This window comes from Pseudophryne corroboree, chromosome 5 (genome assembly GCF_028390025.1).
Source record: "Pseudophryne corroboree isolate aPseCor3 chromosome 5, aPseCor3.hap2, whole genome shotgun sequence".
In the NCBI taxonomy this organism is placed as follows: Eukaryota; Metazoa; Chordata; class Amphibia; order Anura; family Myobatrachidae; genus Pseudophryne; species Pseudophryne corroboree.
In genome coordinates, this window is record NC_086448.1 from 244,099,738 (window position 1) to 244,121,100 (window position 21,363).

The 21,363-nt window shown below is 49.3% G+C and overlaps 1 long non-coding RNA gene across 2 annotated transcripts in view; it reads right to left on the reverse strand.

The window, feature by feature from the left end:
* Positions 1 to 18,952, reverse strand: part of LOC134928963 (uncharacterized) — a 130,507-nt gene extending 111,555 nt beyond the window's left edge. For both annotated transcript variants that reach the window (XR_010178166.1, XR_010178165.1), the window contains exon 1: positions 18,903 to 18,952. This is a non-coding gene — a long non-coding RNA (uncharacterized LOC134928963). The remainder of the gene's footprint in view (positions 1 to 18,902) is intronic.
* Positions 18,953 to 21,363: the final 2,411 nt, after the last annotated feature.

Here is a 21,363-nt window from a genome sequence, read left to right on the forward strand (position 1 = left end):
GGTGTGGAATTATTTCTCCACAAATCCAAAAATGAATTATAAATTCCTCCAGGAAGACCTTTACCAGCAATTGCCTCTGGAAAGTACACAGGGACCTGTGATGGTGGATTCCAGTGGGGACGAATTAATACTCAGTGAGGAGGAGGATGTACACACTGAAAGGGATGAGGAATCGGAGGATGAGGATGAGGTCGACATCTTTTCTCTGTAGAGCCAGTTTGTGCAAGTAGAGATTGATTGCTTCTTTTTTTGTGGAGGTCCAAACAAACCAGTAATTTCAGCCACAGTCGTGTGGCAGACCCTGTTGCTGAAATCATTGGTTTGTTAAAGTGTGCATGTCTTGGGAGGGCCCAAGGACAATTCCATCTTGCACCTCTTTTTCTTCTTTGCATCAAGTGCTGTTTGGGGACTAGTTTTTTAAAGTGCCATACTGTCTGACAGTGCCGTACAACTCCAGGTGTACTGCCGTATAAGTCCAGGGGTACTGCCGTATAAGTCCAGTTCAGTGGTGCTGTCTTATGCTGCATTAGTCCAGTGGTGGTGTCCTGTGCTGTATATTATTTACTCCAAATAAAAGGGTTATATACATTACTTATATTATTATCCAAATAATTTTTACAGTTTGCCCTGTGTGGTGTAGGGGTACGCTCGCCTGTGCTGCATATTATTATAATATCTCCAAATAAAAGGGTTATTATTATCCAAATAAATGTTACAGGCTTTGCCGTGTGTATGGTTTAGGGGTACGCTCTCCTGTGCCACCAATATTTTGCATTTATTACATCTAGTCAAATTCCAGCACATCCCATGTTGTTTGTGCCGCATACTTGTGTCGCTTAGCTTTGACATACAGCTACCTCATTGCACCTCTTTTTCTTCTTTTCATGATGTGCTGTTTGGGGCCTATTTTTTAAGTGCCATCCTGTTTGCAACTGCAGTGCCACTCCTAAATGGGCCAGATGTTTGTGCCGCACACTTGTGTCGCTTAGCTTAGTCATACAGCTACCTCATTGCACCTCTTTTACTTCTTTGCATGATGGGCTGTTTGGGGCCTAGTTTTTTTAAGTGCCATCCTGTCTGCAACTGCAACGCCACTCCTAGATGGGCCGGGTGTTTGTGCTGCTTACCTTAGTCATACAGCTACCTCATTGCACCTCTTTTACTTCTTTGCATGATGTGCTGTTTGGGGCCTATTTTTTAAATCTGCCATCCTGTCTGACACTGCAGTGCCACTCCTAGATTGGCCAGGTGTTTGTGCCACACACTTGTGTCGCTTAGCTTAGTCATACAGCCACCTCGGTGCATCCTTTTGGCCTAAAAACAATATTGTGAGGTGTTCAGAATAGACTGAAAATGAGTGGAAATTAATGTTATTGAGGTTAATAATACCGTAGGATCAAAATTACCCCCCAAATTCTGTGATTTTAGCTGTTTTTATGTTTTAAAAAAAAAATCATCCAGATCCAAAACCAAAACACGAAAGGGTGGTTTTGGCAAAACCAATCCAGATCCAAAACACGAGCATGGAACCAGAACCAAAACCAAAACGCAAAACACAAAAAGTGCCCGCCGCACATCTCTAACAATGTGAGCAAGCTGGTAAACATTCTGAAGAATGACTTTGACAACATATCTTGTCTGTTCGTATTAGAAGAGCAGGTTGTTGATCACAGGAGCTATTATAGGTTGGGAGCAAGCAGTGGACAGTCATACATTTTAAAAACAGCCCTGCCAAATTCTCAAAAATAAAGCACAGGTCATTGGATACTGACACATTTTTCTTACCAGTAAATGTATCTTGATAGGGTTTTCCTTTAAAACTCTATAGACTCCAAAAATCTCTTAACTGGACAACAAGCATTTATCCCCTAACACAGTGGTTCTCAAACTGTGTGCCGTGGCACCCTGAGGTGCCGCTGGACACTTGTAGGGGTGCCTCAGGTTGGTGGTCCAGGATTAATTCAAACTATTTATTGTCAATGTAATAGGCAAAACCAGTGCTGGTGGCTGCCAATCATAAAATATGTGGACAAACAGAAGCAAATCCTGTCCCTCACCACACAATTGAACCATATAAACATCATTTACTTAATTAAAAATAAATTAAAAATTAATCAATAAGAAACTTTAGGTCTAAGGGTGTCGTGAATATTTTTTTTGATACTCTAGGGTGCCGTGTTTCAAAAAAGTTTCGGAACCACTGCCCTAACACCTCCCTGCTTTGTGCTATATTGAGCTTATCAGGATTTCTAGAGGGGGGTTTCCAAATGAAGTCCACAATCTCCTAGTCATTAGCGCAAGTGCGGGAATCTGGTGGAGTGGTAGAAGGACCTAGTAGAGACCCTGGACATTAATGTAAACATTGATCTTTTTATACACTGGATACTGTATGTAATACAGTATTAATATTAATACTATAGATGGTCTCTAACTATAGATGGTCTCAGGTATAGGCTGTATCAAACATTTAAATAATATAAATAAGTGGTCAGAAAAAGGTTAAACATACCATAATAAATAAATAAATAAATACACAAACATAATAGAACCAGTGCTGCACTTTCTAAGCACACATTCTCCCACCTCGTGGTAAGGCTCCTGACTCTTCTTCCTAGTAGCTACTCTCTGGTCCAGTGCACTGATTGAGGACTCAGGGGCTAATTCAGGTTGGATCTCAATTTGCATTCCAACCGTAATTTTTGCATTCACCCTGCAGGCGCATGCGCAGGTCCCACCCTGTTCATGCACTCACATTTACTGGGGGTGACCCGCAGTAAATACAGATGCCTCTGTCTGATTGACAGGAAGAGGTGTTTGCAGGGTGGGAAGGAGGGCAGAGACAGAGCGTTGCTGGGGCGGCTGCGGGAAACGGGGGCTTAAAAATGCCGACAGGCCTCCTGCTGTCACAGCCAGGCTGCGCCGGCAGGAGGCTTCCATAATTTCTGCTCTCATGCTGAAATTGTGATTACGCCACAATTTCAGCGTGATTGCAGTCGGTGGATGGCGGACAACATGCTGGATGGCCTTGCCCTGCTATGAGCGGCCCCCAGCATGCAAGTACAAGGATTGCAAATTCTGCTAAAAAGCAGAATTTGCAATCCTTACTGAGTGAGGTCCTCAGCTCCACACACTTAGTAGAAGAAGCTGCTACCACTGCCACTGGGCATGTGCAGCAGCACTGCTCTGCCCATTAAACTGCATGATGTGGCGGCAGCTCTAGTAGTCATATTATATACCATTGCTATTGTTGTCATAATGTGAGCCACTTGCTAAGAGAAGGATTCTGAGAAACATTGGGGGTCATTCCGAGTTGATCGCTCACTAGCAGTTTTTAGCAGCTGTGCAAACGCTATGCCACCACCCACTGGGGAGTGCTTAGCAGAAGTGCAAACGCATTTGTAGCCCAGCTCTGCAAAAAATGTTTGTGCAGTTTCAGAGCAGCTCTGAGCCTACTCAGCGCTTGCGATCACTTCAGCCTATTCGTGTCCGGATTTGACATCATAAACCCGCCCAGCCAACGCCCAGCCACACCTGCGTTTTTTCAGACACGCCTACGTTTCTGCAAATGTGGAGATGTGTCCTGTAACTCAGGACACATCCCAGCTACAGTACGCAGGGGATCTGTGTCATCTGCGGGAGGGCGTCTCTGACAGCGCTGGGACAGCTTGTCTGTCCCTAGCGCCTGTCAGTGTGCAGTAGCGGCGGGTGTCCGGTGCAGGGATTACCCTTTTCCCTGCACCGGACCGGAGGCTGCGGAGTCGTTCAAATGTTGGCGCCCTCCGGGAGCCAATCGCGGCTCCCGGAGCGGCGGCCAATCAGAGGCGGACGCGGCGAGCCAATCAACGCTCGCCGCGTCACAGGCCCCGCCCCCGGCATCTGACGTCAGACGCCAGGCGGGAGCCGAAGAGGTCGGGCGCGCGGAGGAGCGCGAAAGAAGACGCCGGGCGGGAGCCGAAGACGGAGGGCGCGCGGAAGAGCACTGAAGAGCTCTGGTGGCCGCGGAAGAGGCCAGAAGACTCCAGGCTCCAGGAAGAAGATGTCCAGCGGCGGCTGGATGCGGAAAAGAGACGGCGGCGCCGCTGGCCAGGACGGGTCAGCGGCAGAAGAGGGTACCGGAGACCCCCGGATCAGGTGAGGCCTCAGTGAGGCTACTCTCACCCCCTCCCCTTGTCCTCCCTAGACCATCAGGGACGGGCATTAGGCCCGGGGGCACAGTTCAGGCACTAGGCCTGTGGCGCAGATAGGAATTTGGGGGGGTCACCATTAGATTTGGTGGTTTGGGCATTAGGCCCAAGCCACCTCAACGACGCAGAAGGCGGGCATTAGGCCCGAGGGCACATAGCGGGCACTAGGCCCGTAAGGATAGTCAGGCCACCGGCCTGTGGCACCGGTTAGGCGGGCATTAGGCCAGAGGGGCATATCAGGCAATAGCCCTGTGGGGCATTAGAGGGCATTAGGCCCTAGTGTATTTTGGTCAATTAGGTGGATATAAGGTGACGCTGGGTACTAGGCCCAGGTCACCCAACGAGTGACGAGTTAGGTGGGCGCTAGGCCCGTGGGTGAAGTCAGGCCTACAGCCTATGTGCAAATAGGGGGCAATAGGCCCAGGTGATAAGCGGTTCCCCCGAGGTGAATAAAGGTGGCACTGGGCACTAGGCCCGGGCCACCCTGAGGTGTTTAGGTGGGCAGGCTGTGTGGCGTCCACCCCCTTCCAGCGGTAGGTAGGGATTCAAAGGGACAGCACCGTGGGATCTTGTAATCCGATATTGTGATGTATGTTGTTAACGTGCAGGGCAAAGTGTCTGTTTGTTTTAAGTTTGTGCATAGTTGTGTTGCACCACCCACACGAGCTAGTTTGAGGGCTCCGTTTATGTAGCTAGTGTAGCGGGCGCACACTAGGGTAGTTCTTGGCCCTGCACGGCTGTTTTCTCTTTACCTCCTTACAGGGACCTGTAAGTGGAGAAGATCGGAGTGCAAGACTTGTAACGGTGAGTAGCATCTGTGTACGTTTGTCCCTTGTCTGTCCCCGAGCGTCGGAATAGGGATTGCTCATGGACGTGAGAATCCCCTTCATCACACTACGCGCGAGAGTGCGAGTGTGTGAAATCTGGGTGGCTGAGGCTTTGTGCCAGTGATGACCTTTCACCCAACCGGTGAAGGTCGCCGTCACCCCTGGGGTATCCCCTTTTCCGGTGGAGGAAGGGTTGATATCCCCCTTAAGGTAGACTATTTTCTCCTCAGCTCGGTCGTCGGTCAGCTCCGAGAGGGAATCGCCGTGTCCGGATCCGACTGAAGATTGCCAGGTCCGTTGAAGGTTCCGGTACCTGAAGGTGAGAGAGAGCGGCGCCTGGTGAGTACCGAAACTACACTTGCACGGCAGTAGGCACCACCACACGCACCGCCGCCCTCTTACATTTTGGCGTAGTCGGCAGGATCAAGGATACACGATCACGGACACGATGTGGAACGCCACCCAGAAGACCTCCCTGCGGACGGCTCCGGAACAGACTCACCCCCAGACGTGTGCGGACCAGAGCGACTGGGTGACGGTGTCTGGGGCAGACCTCCTGAAGATGGTGCAGCGGTCGGTCCAGCGTGAAAAGGAAGAGTGCCGGGAGAAGGGGCGCAAGAAGGCCGCTGTGACGCCCTGCAAGAAATGTCGGCAAACGGGACACTTTGCCGACGAGTGTACTTGGCGAGAGACGTCCCCAAAGAAGGTGGTCCAGGAAGCGGACCGAAGACGTCAGAAGGGCCGAGCGAAGAAGGAGTCCTGGTGTTTGCTCTGCGCAAACTACGGGCATGAGCATAACCGTTGTCCCTGGGATGAAGAGTGGAGCCAAGACGAGGTTGATTTCCAGTGTGAAAGCTGTGGAGATCCCCGACATAGACTCCCGGAGTGTCCATGGACTGAAGACAGGATGGACTACAAGACCACAGTGAAGCAGCTGACGGAGTCTCGTCAGCAACTTCGGAACCGGGTGGCTGCAGAGCCCGTGTGTGCGCGCTCTGCGAGGCGAGAGGACATGCGCTTCCCGATTGTCCATGGAATGAAGACCGGATGATTGCGGATGGTCATGCCCAGAGATGGGAGGAGGAAACCAAGGAAATGGAGCGGAAGACCCTGCTTGAAGTTAGTTCACAGGTGCCCATTTCCTCTGAGCCGGAACCAACGGGTGAAGATTCCCCAGGGAAGGAGGTGGCCAAGGAACCCGTCTTAGAGAAGGTGGTAGTGGCCCTCCCTTGTTGGAAGTGTCGGCGACCAGGACATGCGGCCAGTGAGTGCCCCTGGGAAGATGCCGCGGACCTACTCTGTCCCAAGAAAGCGACCCCAGTAACGAAGGATCCTTTCCCGCATCAGGCGGAGGTGGACGACTGGGAGGAAAAGAAACCACGTTGTGAAGACCCAGTGACGAGGATGTCCGGAATCTCCCTGCGTTGGGACCGTCCACGACCAGGACGTGCGGAACAGGTGTGTCCTGGATACTTAGAGATGCCAGCGGAAGAGAAGTACGCTGAGGAAGTGAAGAAGTACGCTGAGGAAGTAAAGATGCCAGCGGAAGGGACCAAGTACGCTGAGGAGGAAAATAATCCCCTAGTCCAGGTATCGGTGGAGGAGGACTCTGACTACGGTGAGCTGTCCGCCGACGAATCCCTCCAAGAACAGATGGAAGACGACTCTGGCATCGGAAGCGCTGACGAGAGTGACTGGCAGGATCGGGTGGAGTCGTGCTCCCAGTTGAATGCCCTCCGTGAAGAGGAGGAGATAGTCCTGGAGCAAGAAGACCTGCCGAAATGGACGGACATACGGGGAGAGGATCGTAACGCCGTGGGAGGAACCGTTCCAGAGGAAGAAATGGGACCTTTGGAGATGCCCCACGAGGAGATGCGACAGATGGTGGTTGTTGCCCGGGAGGAAACGGATACCCCGGAGGATTCCGCTGTTGGGTGGTGGTCAGTACCACACCCTGAAGACAGGGACGATGCCACAGACGATATGGGAGGTCAAGAGTGGGTGACTGTTGTCCCCGTGGAGGAAGATTCCCCTTGGTGGCCAACGTCGAGCGACCGTGAGGAGGTGCCACTCCCCCAGAGGATCCGCCGATGGAGGTCAGGAGGTAAGAAGAGGAACCCGGAGCTGGAGGAAGAAGGATGTGGGGTCACGGTCTGTCCGGGCTGGGCCCTCGAACACAACCTCGCCGGAGGGGCCTCGGAATTCCCTGACCCGCGGACGATGGACGTCGTGGAGACCTTTGTAGGGACTACAAAGGAAAAAGGGGGGGGGGATGTGGAGATGTGTCCTGTTCCCCAGGACACATCCCAGCTACAGTACGCAAGGGATCTGTGTCCCCTGCGGGAGGGCGTCTCTGACAGCGCTGGGACAGCTTGTCTGTCCCTAGCGCCTGTCAGTGTGCAGGAGCGGCGGGTGTCCGGTGCAGGGATTACCCTTTTCCCTGCACCGGACCGGAGGCTGCGGAGTCATTCAAATGTTGGCGCCCTCCGGTAGCCAATCGCGGCTCCCGGAGCGGCGGCCAATCAGAGGCGGGCGCGGCGAGCCAATCGGCGCTCGCCGCGTCACAGGTCCCACCCCCGGCGTCTGAGGTCAGACGCCGGGCGGGAGCCGAAGAGGTCGGGCGCGCGGAGGAGCGCGAAAGAAGGCGCCGGGCAGGAGCCGAAGACAGAGGGCGTGCGGAAGAGCGCTGAAGAGCTCCGGTGGCCGCGGAAGAGGCCAGAAGACTCCAGGCTCCGGGAAGAAGATGTCCAGCGGCGGCTGGACGCGGAGAAGAGACAGCGGCGCCGCTGGCCAGGACGGGTCAGCGGCAGAAGAGGGTGCCGGAGACCCCCGGATCAGGTGAGGCCTCAGTGAGGCTACTCTCACCCCCTCCCCTTTTCCTCCCTAGACCATCAGGGACGGGCATTATGCCTGGGGGCACAGTTCAGGCACTAGGCCTGTGGCGCAGATAGGAATTTGGGGGGTTGGGTGGTTTGGGCATTAGGCCCAAGCCACCTCAACAGCGCAGAAGGCGGGCATTAGGCCCGAGGGCACATAGCGGGCACTAGGCCCGTAAGGATAGTCAGGCCACCGGCCTGTGGCACCGGTTAGGCAGGCATTAGGCCCGAGGGGCATATCAGGCAATAGGCCTGTGGGGCATTAGAGGGCATTAGGCCCTAGTGTATTTTGGCCAATTAGGTGGATATAAGGTGACGCTGGGTGCTAGGCCCAGGTCACCCAACGAGTGACGAGTTAGGCGGGCGCTAGGCCCGTGGGTGAAGTCAGGCCTACGGCCTGTGTGCAAATAGGGGGCAATAGGCCCAGGTGATAAGCGGTTCCCCCGAGGTGAATAAAGGTGGCACTGGGCACTAGGCCCGGGCCACCCTGAGGTGTTTAGGTGGGCAGGCTGTGTGGCGCCCACCCCCTTCCAGCGGTAGGTAGGGATTCAAAGGGACAGCACCGTGGGATCTTGTAATCCGATATTGTGATGTATGTTGTTACCGTGCAGGGCAAAGTGTCTGTTTGTTTTAAGTTTGTGCATAGTTGTGTTGCACCACCCACACGAGCTAGTTTGAGGGCTCTGTTTATGTAGCTAGTGTAGCGGACGCACACTAGGGTAGTTCTTGGCCCTGCACGGCTGTTTTCTCTTTACCTCCTTACAGGGACCTGTAAGTGGAGAAGATCGGAGTGCAAGACTTGTAACGGTGAGTAGCATCTGTGTACGTTTGTCCCTTGTCTGTCCCCGAGCGCCGGAATAGGGATTGCTCACGGACGTGAGAATCCCCTTCATCACACTATGCGCGAGAATGCGAGTGTGTGAAATCTGGGTGGCTGAGGCTTTGTGCCAGTGATGACCTTTCACCCAACCGGTGAAGGTCGCCGTCACCCCTGGGGTATCCCCTTTTCTGGTGGAAGAAGGGTTGATATCCCCCTAAAGGTAGACTATTTTCTCCTCAGCTCAGTCGTCGGTCAGCTCCGAGAGGGAATCGCCGTGTCCGGATCCGACTGAAGATTGCCAGGTCCGTTGAAGGTTCCGGTACCTGAAGGTGAGAGAGAGCGGCGCCTGGTGAGTACCGAAACTACACCTGCACGGCAGTAGGCACCACCACACGCACCGCCGCCCTCTTACACAAACACTCCCTGAAAACAGTCAGTTGACACCCTGAAACGCCCCCTTCCTTTCAATCTTCTTGAGGCCGTCAGTGCGACTGTGCGACTGAAAACTTTGCTGCAACCTGTGCCAGGGCCCAAACTAGGATTTTCAGCACCCGGGGCAAGGCAGTAGTTTAGCGAGCGCGCGCCCCCCCCCCCCAACCCCCTCACCCACTCATAAAATAAAAAAAGATAGATTAAAAACAAATAAAATTTATAAAAATTATGATAAAATAAATAACTAAAAATACAGACTACGCCAAACGGTAGTGGACCCTTAATCACTTTACACTGCACAATAGTATCCCACATTAACATATCTATCTAGCTATCTAGCTATCTATCTAGTCCATCATACGAGGTGCAGCACTCACGGGTTTTAAGAATGCAGCAGGTTTTCCTGGCTTGTCAACGTTTCATTTATTCATATAAATGTCGTTGTATCCTGACTAAATTTATGTGAGTAGATGAACTGTTAACAAGCCAGGAAAACCTGTTGTATTCTGCTTGCATTAGAACCCGTAAGTGCTGCACCTTGTATGATGGACTATGGCCCTCATTCCGAGTTGATCGCTCGCAAGGCGATTTTAGCAGAGTTGCTCACGCTAAGCCGCCGCCTACTGGGAGTGTATCTTAGCATCTTAAAATTGCGAACGATGTATTCGCAATATTGCGATTACAAACTACTTAGCAGTTTCAGAGTAGCTCCACACTTACTCGGCATCTGCGATCAGTTCAGTGCTTGTCGTTCCTGGTTTGACGTCACAAACACACCCAGCGTTCGCCCAGACACTCCCCCGTTTCCCCGGCCACTCCTGCGTTTTTTCCGGAAACGGTAGCGTTTTTTCCCGCACGCCCATAAAACGGCCTGTTTCCGCCCAGTAACACCCATTTCCTGTCAATCACACTACGATCGCCGGAGCGATGAAAAAGCTGTGAGTAAAAATACTATCTCCATTGTAAAATTACTTGGCGCAGTCGCAGTGCGAATATTGCGCATGCGTACTAAGCGGAATTTCACTGCGATGCGATGAAAAATACAGAGCGAACGACTCGGAATGAGGGCCTATATGCACTATACTTGATGGCAACTGGGCACACTTCAAGTTTACAACAGTGAGTGTCGGCTCTCCATTCACATTATATATGGAGGTTCTCAATGATAAAAAACATGCACTGCAGAGTTGTTTGGAAATGAATATTTTACTTCACGATAATTACGAAGTTTTAGGATTGCACACCCAGTCTTCAGGAAGCATACATTTGTGCAATCCCAGAAACATCGTAATTAGCATGCAGTAAAATATTCCTTTCTAAACAGATCTGCAGTGTAGTGCATGTTTTCTATCATTGAGAACCTCTGGAGTATATTCACAGCTGCACTGACACTCAAGAGGTTGACTGCTAAGAGGAGAGTGCTGGACTTATTTGAAGATATATATATATATATATATATATCTATATAAAACCGACCAAAATGCCCGGCTCTCCCAGTAATGCAGCCGGGTACCTCCATAAACGTAAACACATACTCTCCTGGGATGCGGCACTCCGGGCGGCTTCGAATAAGAAACTTCAAACATGCATGATTATTTAAAATCGCCAGGAGTACCGCATCCTAGAAGAGTAGATGCATATATATATATATATATATATATATATGTGTGTTAATAAAAAGCTGCGCATTAGACACACTTTCCTTTTGACGTATTAGTCCATTATTAGTGTCCTGTGTCCCGTTCCTTATGATGTAAGATGCCGCTTCCTCCGTTAGGAATTAGAGCCACTAATTCCAATGTACATGTAACGAGAGGAGAGTGGAGGGCGCAGGTATAAATAAAAGGGTTTACAATTCCATTTATTAAGAACAAATGCTCACATACATCTCAGTTTAAAATAGTGTCATACGACAGTCAAGCCTCGGAACCGCTCTCTCCCATACTCGATCGTCCGTCTAGTTTCAGGGATCACGGGTGGAGCAAAAGACAGACTGTCTGAACTTTGTCTTGGTCCCGGTGAAAGAACGAGCGGTACCCGTGATCCCTGAAACTAGACGGACGATCGAGTATGGGAGAGAGCGGTTCCGAGGCTTGACTGTCGTATGGAGGATTGAGTTCACTATTTTAAACTGAGATGTATGTGAGCATTTGTTCTTAATAAATGGAATTGTAAACCCTTTTATTTATACCTGCACCCTCCACTCTTCTCTCGTTACATATATATATATATATATATATATATATAAAGAATAAATCACTACAGTATATATATATATATATATATACATATACACACACACATAGACACATATATATATATATATATATATATAAAAAGAATAAATCACTACAATATATATATATATATATATATATATATATATATAAAATCTCTCCACTCACCGCTGTAGATCAATCATTAGCCGCGGTGCAGTGAGTGAGGCCAGTGTCTGGAGCTTGCAGCAGGTGCCGGAGGTCAGAGGGGCGGCATGTGACGGTGCGCGCACAGCCGCGTCTCCGTCCACCGGAAACAGCGGCCGCCAGGCGGTAAAGATGCGGGCGGGGGCTTGGCTTGCAGGAGGCGCACTCGGTGGTCGGGCAGAGGGACACTGGAGACGCAACCGCGGTGGGTCCATGACGGCGCCATTCGCGGCTGCGGGTGACAATCGCGGGGGGTGAGGGAGCAGCTGTCAGGGAGCCAGGCAGAGTTCCCCGGCCGCGCCCCCTCGACTCCCGCGCCCGGGGCACGTGACCCCTTAGCCCCCCCTAGTTGCGGCTCTGCCTGTGCACAAACACAACGGGCTTTGTACCCGTATGATGCGCGTGCGCATTGTGGCCCATACACATGCGCAGAAATGCTGATTTTTAGCCTGATCGCTGTGCTGCGAACAATGGCAGCTAGCGATCAACTCGGAATGACCCCCATTGTGGATGAATCTGTTGGGAAATTTACAGGGTGTTCTGCATGTGACATCTATTCTAAGCATGTGGTATCTGCTTCCTTTATTAAAAGTATTATTTTAAAATAATATATTTGACCCGTAAAGGGTAACCTGCATAATTTATTCTGCAATTCAGTGGCACTAGGAGAGAGAGAGCTGCAGGAAAGAAACTTAGGGAGAGACGAATATGCCTACAGGCTGCTGAGGTTCACGGGAAGGTTCAAATCTCACTTGCAGCAGTTTCCTGCCCTGGAAAATAACAGGAGCCTGAATGTTTTCCCCAGGGTGTTCAAGAAATTCTGCAGACAATATCAACTGGCTAAAGAACAATAGACTTCATATTTAACTCCACGTTGCAAGTATTGGATATCTGGCATTCCTACAGAACTGGACAAAAGTTATAAGCCTGTAAATAATGATGTTCATATCAGATTTCACTCTTAAATCATGAGCATTGCGCACAAACATTTGTGCCACACGGATGGTCTTTCTAATATTTTGACAGAAAAAAAAACAAAAGAAGTGTCTTGATTATAATGAAAGTGTATTATGATCCATACACTGACATACTAACAAGGTCCAGACACTGCAACACTAATATCCCTTTCACACAAACGTCCCGAGTCTAACCTGGGTCATAACCGGGACAGACCCCTTTCACACCGCAACACCGACCCAGGTTATTCCCGAGTCGGCACCATTGACATTACACATGGGTGCAGTGGAACTCTTCCGTCGGTGTTTGGAGATGACATCATCTCCATGTGCCCGGAATCCTAATGCCTGTGGACTCTCCGAATGCTGTTGGTTTCCGGGTCACTGGACACGGGTTATTTTTCAGGGGACCCTTTCACACTGAGCCGCGACCCGGGTTAACCCAGCAATACCCCAGGGACACAGACTGATTACTGCTTAACTTGGGAGAAGACAAAGTGGTCTATTCATAAAGCAAAGAAAAGCCCTGTTTTGCGGAAACAGGCTTTTCTCTGCTTCATGCTATTCATGGAGCAGGTTACCGTGGAGAAGTCCCTTACTTCTCCAGTGGCACCCCAGCTCCATGGCTCAATCGCATCACCATGCTGTAGTATGGTGAGTGCGATTCATGAAGGAGCGGAAAGTTCTGCTTCCCTGCTCTCTCCGCCCTCCTGACCTCCCATCAGGCACTGTGGTCTTCCAGGAGGTCAGCCTGTGACACATGCACAGAAGGACTCACCAGCTGACTTCAAGACCCCGTAGGGGGACCGCTGGAGAAGAGAGCATTGCTGGAGTCCTGGACACCGCAGCACTTTGCCCGAAGGGTGAGTATACATTAATTGCTCCTTATAACATCAAACCGATGCGATGTATAGTGATAAGTATCAATTAATTTTTTGTTTTCTTTATGAATAGACCCCAAAAGCCATGGTACGAAGACAATTGTGTCATAGAGCAGCTAAGTAGTGAACAAAAAGAACATATGTTGTGTCAGGTACTAGATCACTTGCAGTGCAATATGTACATGGATGTTTCACGCTGATAGTGGAGACGAGACAGCAGATAAGTAGCATTAGGGACACAATGAGCCTTATAACCAGAGACAAAACAAGGTGGATAGGGGCACTCTCATGTAGGCAAAATTCCCACCATTGCACCATATTCAGGCCAGAAGTTCTGGGCATAGATGCCTGTCAGGAGACTGTATATTTTGCACCTGCCATAGCGTGCACCTGCTATATCAATTTGTCACAATTCCAGCCTGCCCTCAGATACCGCAGTCTAAGACAGCTGGGTTGTGATGTTTGCGCACTTAAGTCACTCAGGATAAATACACAATTTCACTGCCACCACAAAGGAAATCAATATGGGGTCCTTATGTTGCCCTCACTACTATTAATATTTGAGATGGGCCAAGTGGTTCTTATCTGCCGTCAAATTCTTTATTTTCTATGATGATGATTTGTCACAAACTATGCTCACATGTTCTCCTTGCAGATATAGATACATGACAAGATGTGTAATGCTCTGTATATGTGCACAAATATGCAATATTTGTACCAATTCTGAATCAGGCCCAAAATGTCTAAGCAACTGTATAGAAAATTACCAGTTAGACATAGACAATCAAGGCCTGATTTAGAGTTTAATGCAGATGCCTTTAGGCTGGCTGGTGAGGTGGTAAGAGTTCTCTTATTGCTGCCAGTCAGTGTTGCCATTCAGCTGGGTATCACTATTTTGTACTTTTAGTAAATAAATGAAATTCCGCTGCATGCCCCAGCTCCTACTGTGCATGTTGGATATTATTATATGCAGTAGATAGTGGCAGTAGAAGGTAGCCTCTCCACTGGACTCTCTTTTCATCCCCACAGGAGGACACCCACAGCCCATTGACCTTCAACAATGGCAGAGTTTATGCTATTGACCTCTGCTTGGTTTCTGTGATGCACGATCCCTCATTCCACCTGTAGCCTTGGGTGACCCTCTTCTCACAAGTGCTGCTTAATGCCCAGACCGACTCTATACCTGGGACTTCTCACAGGGACCCTTTGCTCATACGATGACTCCCCTCTAAAGAAATACGGTACCTTTGTGACAGGGGTAATGCACCTGCTCCCCTTAGCAACAAGGATATCCTGGACCTCCTGCACCAGCTAAAATAGCTGTCTCTCTCTAGACTCAGGTTTTCATGTTGGACTCATATCCCTGGAGCTGGCAGTCCATGCCACTGGCCCATTCCTTCACCAATGACAGAGTCACCCATGTCATTGGATGGAGAACTACCTATGGAAATATAACTGCCCATGCCACTGACCCTTTTTTCATGAGGTACCCAGTTTGCTCTCTCCACACCCTCTGGGTAACTCCCAACCTATGTCACAATAAGTTGGGGCTACATAGGACCCTAAAGGCCAGTACACACGGGCAGAGATGTGTGCTGAGCGATCTATCACAGACCGCTCAGCACACATCTCTCCCCCCAGCTCAGCACAGTACAATGTGTGCTGAGCGAGGTGGCGGACGGGGAAGGGGGGGGGGGGGGAGCTCATTTCACCGAGTGGGTAAAATGAGCGATGTGCTAGATTGTGCCAATCTAGCACTGGTGATAGCAACGCGCGGGGCCGCGCATCACTATCGCTGGGGGGCATACACACGGAGAGATCCGTGCTTAACTTCTAAGCAATCTAGTCAGTTTGCTTAGAATTTAAGCACGGATCTATCCGTGTGTACCCCCTTTATGGTCATAACACTCTATAGATTGTAAGCTTGTGAGCAGGGCCTTCCTACCTCTATGTCTGTCTGGTTTTACCCAGTTTTGTTCTATTACTGTTGTTCTACTCATAAAGCGCAATGGAATATGCTGCGCTATATAAGAAACTGTTAATAAATAAATAAATAACACTGCAAAAAAACAGCAATAGAAAGCCAGTCCTTTCTACACTTAGGGGTCTATTTACTAAGCCTTGGCTGGAGATAAAGTCGCTGGAGATAAAGTACCAGGCAATCAGCTCCTAACTGCCATGCCACAGGCTGTGTTTTTTGAAAAATGACAGTTAGGAGCTGAAATGACAGTGCGCCAGAACAGAGAGTAAAAATAACAACTGGACTGAAGAGGAAGAGAAGAAAAGTGTGTAAGAAATCGCATTCATAAAAGAGAGAGAAGAAAAATGAGAAAGATAACATACACTTAAGAGGATGAGAAGAAAAGTAAGTGTAGAGAGAATGATGCACCTTGCTATACTGCAGCTTACAACAATGCTTTCATAAATATCTCATTGTGTTTTATGGATTAACTCTTAATTTGTGTATGTTGTATTGTATGCTATCATTTTTATATTTTGCAATTGCAATGTACAAAGTACTACATTACTAACTTTTCTAGGCATCTATAAAGTCTACACCCACTACAGTATTATACTAATGCTGGTGTTCTCAATAATTTACATTTAAGTAGACAGGGATGGTTACACAATGTCGAAATGCTTATATGCTTTTCTCCATATCAAAGCAGCACTTACGCTATAATGAAACATTAGAAACCGTCAGCAAACCCCCACAGACATTATTTAGCCTCTCACTACTGTATTTTGAAAGGGGATACTTTCCTGAAGTGCAATACTTTTTCCATATGCTGCCAGCAGTGAAATTTCCTTCTAATCCTCGCTTCCATGCAAAGAATTTTGTTTGTAGTATTATTTATTTGTGTACAGTGGCTATGACGAAGACACACTTAATTTTTATCCTTGATGTATTATTTTTTGTGCATAAAGGTTAGCACTCTCCGACAGATCAAACAGTCCCAACTTTTGTGTTCCATAACAATTTTTTTTTAGTGACAAGTGTTTCATAAATGCTGCCCTTTTACTTCATTTTTCAGAAAGGGATTTTATAGATCTGGCTATGGGTAAAATGCAGATTATAATGTGAGAAAAACATTTTAATAAATAATAGGGACAAATGTAATAGTAGGTTGTAGAGATGAGCGGGTTTGGTTCCCTGAGAACCAAACCCCCCCGAACTTCGTGCTCCGAGCCCGGATCCGAGTCTGACTCGGGACTTCCTGCCAGCCAGACTCGGAAACCAGAACGAGGCAAAACGTCATCATCCCGCTGTCTGAATCTTGTGGGTTTTGGATGCCATATAAACAGACACGCGTCGCCACCATTTTCACTCCGGACTTGGAGAGTGAGGGAGACAGACCTCTGTCTCTGTCTGTGGGTGGTGGCGTCGGGTGGGATTAGTGTGTGCTCTGTAGGGATGCTGCTGCAGTCACTGTGGTGTATCTGTGCTGTGTTAGGGGTGCTATGCTGGCTGTCACTGGCTGTCACTGGTGTTTCATGTGTTGCAGCTGAACATGGGTGTTGCTGTCCTGGCTGTCACTGTGTTGTACAGGGTGCAGGGGCACTGTCCTCCTGTATGCTGGAAAATATAGGCAGTGGCAAATGCAGGTTTTTCATGTGGGGGGGGGGGGGGGGATTCCATGCATGCAGGGCAGGTCCTAGGGTGTTCGGCGCCCTCCTGCAAACTATACATTTTCCGCCCTCCTACAAATACAGATGTGGCCACTCTCATCCTACTCACAAGCAACAACATCACGCTTTTGACTAGCCATGGCTAGCTGCATCCCGTTCACAGTAGCGCACACACCATGCGATCCTATGGATCGCGGGTGCATGCACACCCACGGGCACACTTTTTGTGGTAAACTAGTTTCCTTTGCCACAATTAGAGGCATTGGCCAGTGCATGAAAATGAGAGGTAGAGGGTGAAAACAGAGGGTGACACAGAGAGGGTGAGTCATTGGGTGACAGGAGAGAGAGGTGACAGGGAAAGGGTGAGAATCAGTTGGGGACAGGGAGAGTGTAACAGGAGAGAGGTGATGGGGAGAGGATGAGAGCCAGTGGGTGACAGGAGAGAGAGAGAGGTGACAGGAAGAGGGTGAGAGTTAGTGGGTGACAGGAGAAAGAGGTTATGGGGAGAAGGTGTCAGTGAGTGACAGGGAGATGGTGAGAGTTAGTTGGTGACAGGGAGATGGTGTAAGGAAAAAGAGGTTATGGGGAGAGGGTGAGTGACAGTGAGTGACAGGGAGAGATGACGGGGAGACAGTAAAAGTTAGTGGGTGATAAGAGAAAGGTGACGGCCAGGGAGAGGCAGGGGCTGACAGGTAGTGGGAAACTGCATCAATTAAAAAACAAAAACAAAAAAACAACACATTAATATGCTACTCCCTCCAACACACACACATTAATATACACCCCCTCCCCAGCACACATTTATAGTACCCCCTTCCCAGCGCACATTAATATACCACCCCCTTCCCAGCGCACATTAATATACCACCCGCTTCCCAGCGCACATTACTATACCACCCGCTTCCCAGCGCACATTAATATACCCCCTCCCCAGCACACAATATACTATCCCCTCCCCAGCATACATTTATACTATCCCCCTTCCCAGCGCACATTACTATACCACCCGCTTCCCAGCGCACATTAATATACCCCCTCCCCAGCACACATTAATATACTATCCCCTCCCCAGCATACATTTATACTATCCCCCTTCCCAGCGCACATTAATATACCACCCCCTTCCCAGCGCACATTACTATACCACCCCCTTCCCAGCGCACATTACTATACCACCCCCTTCCCAGCGCACATTACTATACCACCCGCTTCCCAGCGCACATTAATATACCCCCTCCCCAGCATACATTAATATACTATCCCCTCCCCAGCATACATTTATACTATCCCCCTTCCCAGCGCACATTAATATACCACCCCCTTCCCAGCGCACATTAATATACCCCCTCCCCAGCACACATTAATATACTATCCCCTCCCCAGCATACATTTATACTATCCCCCTTCCCAGCGCACATTAATATACCCCCTCCCCAGCACACATTAATATACTATCCCCTCCCCAGCATACATTTATACTATCCCCCTTCCCAGCGCACATTAATATACCACCCCCTTCCCAGTGCACATTAATATACCCCCTCCCCAGCATACATTTATACTACCCCCAGAATACATTAATATACCCCCCCCCCCCCGCACACATTTATACTACCCCCAGCATACATTAATATACCCCCCTCCCACCCAGGCACACATTAAAATACCCCTCAGCACACATTTATACTACCCCCAGCATACATTAATATACCCCCCTCCCCCACCAAGCACACATTAATATACCCCCCCCCCACCAGCACACATTATAACCCCCACGCACACATTAATATGCCACTTTCCCTAGTGTGTCAGCACATCACTGTACATGAGTGTCTGCTCCTCTGTATGGTAATGGTATTACCGGCTCCTGTACCTGCTGGGCTGTTCATGTTCTTGTCTGAGGCTCCTCCAGTCCAGTGCACTGTGCAGTCACATGTGCACAATCATGTGACTTCCTGTTCTTGCTTCTAATCAGGAAGTACTATAGGCTCAGCAGACAGCAGAGCATGGGGACTGGCTGCCCTGCATCTGCTATGAGCACAGTGTATCACGTGGCTGCAGATGAAAATGGGTTCCGAAAATGCCAGAGAGCTCCTATGTAAATGCGCCCCTGATGGGATGGGGGATGGGGCATCTGGCGGGTGATGAAGATTGCTGTGTCTTTAGTGATAAGGGAAGGGGTTGGAGCCGGGCAACGCTGCAGTGTGTCTGTCATCCTGTGGGGATTAGCTGGGAGGAGCCAGGAGGAAAGGGAAAAGGGGAGGACCCTGGGCTGAAACGAGTCAGACTGAATTGAAGAGCTTCTTATGCTGCTGGCTGTCATACAGAGTGACAGGCATAGGCTGCGGTAGCAGGCAGCAACACTTGAAAGTGCACATCACCAAGCTGTAGTAGCAGAGCGGGGAGAGCGCCTCTTGTGTTCGGCGCCTCCCTGCTTTGCAGACTTCGCTAAGCGGGTAGCGCCGGCTCTGCATGCATGTATGTATGATGTATATATATATATATATATATATATATATTAGGATTTTGATAACCTACCAGTAAATCCTTTTCTCCTAGTCCATAGAGGATGCTGGGGACGACATCAAGACCATGGGGTATAGACGGAATCCGCAAGAGAAATGGGCACTCTAAAGACTTTTTATTGGGTGTGAACTGGCTCCTCCCTCAATGCCCCTCCTCCAGACCCCAATTGTAGGAACTGTGCCCAGGGAGACTGACATTTCGAGGAAAGGAATTACTTAACTAGTGGTGAAATATCTACCAACTCACACCCTCAACCATGCCGCACACATGGCATTCAACATAACACACGCCAACAGGCATGAACCAATTGCAGCAACATGCTGAAATCAAGAAAACACAACTTGTGTAACTCTAATAACTAAACTGCAGGTAAAGTACGCACTGGGACGGGCGCCAAGCATCCTCTACGGACTAGGAGAAAAGGATTTACCGGTAGGTTATCAAAATCCTATTTTCTCATACGTCCTAGAGGATGCTGGGGACGACATCAAGACCATGGGGTCTATACCAAAGCTCCAGTATGGGCGGGAGAGTGCAGATGACCCTGCAGCACCGATTGACCAAACTTGAGGTCCTCATCGGCCAAGGTGTCAAACTTGTAGAACTTAGCAAATGTGTTTGACCCTGATCAAGTAGCTGCTCGGCAAAGTTGTAATGCCGAGACCCCCCGGGCAGCCGCCCAGGATGAGCCCACTTTCCTAGTAGAGTGGGCCTTTACTGATTTCGGTAACGGCAATCCAGCCATAGTATGAGCTTGCTGAATCGTATTTCTAATCCAACGTGCAATAGTCTTCCTGGAAGCAGGACAGCCAATCTTGTTGTGATCATACAGGACAAATAGAGTCTCTGTTTTCCGTATACGAGCCGTTCTAGCAACATAAATTTTCAAAGCTCTAACCACATCTAAAGATTTTGAATCAGTGAATGTGTCAGTAATTACTGGCACAACAATAGGTTGGTTTATGTGGAAAGATGAAACCACCTTCGGAAGAAAATGTTGACGAGTCCTCAACTCTACCCTATCTTCATGGAAGATCAGGTAAAGGCTCTTGTGAGACAAGGCCCCCAATTCAGACACCCGCCTTGCGGATGCCAAAGCCAAAAGCACCACCACTTTCCAAGTGAGAAAATTCAACTCTATCTTTTGTAGAGGCTCAAACCAATCCGATTGAAGGAACTGCAATACCACGTTAAGGTCCCATGGTGCCACTGGAGGCACGAATGGAGGCTGGATGTGCAGAACCCCTTTCACAATGGTCTGAACCTCTGGAAGAGAGGCCAGTTGTTTCTGGAAGAACACTGACAAGGCCGAAATCTGGACCTTGATTGATGCCAATCGGAGGCCCGCCTCCACACCATCCTGCAAAAAATGGAAAAAACGTCCTAAATTATACTCTTCCGTAGGAGCTATCTTAGATTCACACCAAGATACATATTTTCTCAAAATACGGTGGTAATGTTTCGACGTTACTCCCTTTCTTGCCTGAATAAGGGTGGGGATGACCTCCTCGGGAATACCCTTCCAGGCTAGGATACGGCGCTCAACAGCCATGCCGTCAAACGTAGCCGCGGTAAGTCTTGGTACACACACAGCCCCTGCTGCAGCAGGTCCTCCCGAGGAGGAAGAGGCTGAGGATCTCCTATGAGTAACTGCTGAAGATCTGGGTACCAAGCCCTCCTTGGCCAGCCTGGGGCAATGAAGATTGCTCGAACCCTTGTTTTTCTTATGATCCTGAGTACTTTTGGGATCAGCGGAAGTGGAGGAAAGACATACATTGACGGAAACACCCACTGGGTCACCAGTGCAT